Here is a 2,399-nt window from a genome sequence, read left to right as displayed (position 1 = left end):
TGGGTGTCTGGATGGGGAAATAAAGCGCTGCGCTGCGCCGCCCCTTGAGTACAGCGGGCAAGGAGCGTGAGAAAAAGACCGGGCCGAACCGCCCCGCCTAGCCCTGCCCAGGAGCTGTCACCGCTGCTCCTGGGGCGTCAGGGAAGCCGCTCCCAGCACCAGAGCCCCAAAACCGACCCTGGACCGCCGGATGTGCCGGGCGGGCGTATGTCCAGGGGAGAGCTGTGTCACCGCATGAAAGCATACACGACCCCCTACTGGGCTGGTCACCTATTCAGCAGGATCTCTGGGGACTAGAAAAACCTCTAACAGGTGTTTTGAAGGCAAGTACTTCTTTCCCAGGCTTTGCTCCTTCCTTGGAGAGAAACAAGCTTTCTAGATTTGAGTGCCACCCGGCCCTCCCCTCTTCATCCCCCACTGCTGTTCAGGGAACTGAACCACTAAACCAGGAAAGGGCGGAACTTCTGAGCTACACCCAGACACACCAACCGCGTACCTATGTCTTTCACTAACTGAAGTGCACAAAGCAGAGATTGCTACCATCAGCACCACCTCTGGGTCCATGTCAACTGAATTTGGAAATCCCACTGCAAAGGACCCTTGCCCCTGGCTAGGCTGGAAAGCGCCATTCGGGTTGGTCACCCCTGAGTTCTAGGGCCAGGAGCAGGAACCCAGAGCCACACACAGAGCAGGAGTCTGGTGGCTGTGGCTTCCTCCACTTTGTATAACTGTTTACATTATCTGTACTTGTGAACAATATCATAGGGAGGTTTAAATGCAAAAATGCCTATGAAAGGCACAGTTCCTTAACCAGTGATTACATTCATTCTCTCTTTTGTAATTATTGGTATTAGTTATCTTTATGAGTTATTATTCTTTCCATTTTAATTATCATTCCTTGGTCTCCAACCTAAAAGACAGAAACTCTTGTGATCGGCTTTTGGGGTTCTGTAGACTCTTACCAGGTCCTTGGCGTCCTGAGCAAAGAATTGGGTAAGACACCCTAAACAGGTGGTAAGATTTTACATTTATTAAAGGTAGGAAAAGAAGTAGGCTCTGCAGAGTAAAAATAAATGAAAGAGTTCACAGTCACCACAAGTTGAATGGTGAAAGTCATTTATATCCCTCATTCTTTATGTTGGGGTCAGATCTAAGCCATATAATCAAAAGCTTGCTTGATTTCATGCAGATGAATTGAAGGTAGCACTTTCTGATTGGTCCTAGGTGCAAAGCTTGGAAACTGTTCTACACATGTAGCTTGATTACTTTTCTCTCTTGTTGCTGAGAGAAAATACCAGACCGCTAAAAGTAAGGAAGGAAATGTTATTAACCTTAGTTTGTGGAGGTTTTAGTCTATACTTGGCTGGCTCCAAGACAGAGTGGCACGTGGCCCAGGACTACAGTTCATAGCAGTGAAAGACAGCAAAAGCAGCAAGAACAAATGGGGGGCGGGGAGCTCTTTTCCCTCCTTATATTGTACATTGGCTATCTGGCCACACCTACACCGTCTTTGTGCCCTCCTGTTCCACAAGCTGAGGATGTTCACAAAGTAAGAACCGTGGCTCTCTGCTAAATCACTTTAAAGTTTAAAGTTGAACTTTTAAACTTCTCAAGTTGACACAGTGAACAACATCTTAGAGCAGCAAGGGCATGTCCTTTTCACCCCAGGATGTAGAACTGCTGAGTTACTTAGTTAAGCTTCTAGACAGCATGTTTCCTGGCTATCCACGACTGGCAGATCACACCAACTTGCTCAGCCAGTTGCCCACACCCTAATCTCTTGATTCTTTTGCCCATGAGAGATGGAAATCCCCATAATTCTTTCTGAGATGCTGAGGGTGTAGAGGTCTACTGTTTTTATATACCCTCTTCATGCTGAAAGGGGCTGTAGATCCTACCTACTGGGGCCTCTGGGAATTATGTGCTCTCTAACTACCTTGGGAAATTGGCCACACTGGTTGAACTGAAAAAAAATACCCGTCAGAAGCCAAGGAGAAAGGAGCTAGTCCCAATATGTCAAGAATGGTTGACCTGCCTATTCAATGGGAGAAAGCTTGGTGAATTTGTCAAAGGAGTCATGGTCTGTAGTCATCATCAGAAGCCTTGAATGGGTAAACTTAGAGCTCAAACAGAGAAGGAGCAGGTCAGAATATTTCTTGGTCCATATTAAAAGGTGGACTATGACAGGATCAATAATTAGAAAAATTATTTTTCCATATTATTATTTGTAAAAATATTCTAAGTTTTATTGCCACATTTCCTATGGAAAAAAAAGCATGGAGAAGAGGGATAACAGATAAAATACCCAGAAACTGAGAGCTGGAGTCCTAGCAAGTCTATCTACATGACAGATCTAATCAAAAAACAAAGTGTTTATATAGATGCCCATTTAAGCTGTG

Source organism: Chinchilla lanigera, unplaced genomic scaffold (genome assembly GCF_000276665.1).
Source record: "Chinchilla lanigera isolate Chin_1 unplaced genomic scaffold, ChiLan1.0 scaffold00065, whole genome shotgun sequence".
In the NCBI taxonomy this organism is placed as follows: domain Eukaryota; kingdom Metazoa; phylum Chordata; class Mammalia; order Rodentia; family Chinchillidae; genus Chinchilla; species Chinchilla lanigera.
The sequence above is the reverse complement of the archived record's forward strand: the minus strand, read 5'-3'. Positions refer to the sequence as shown.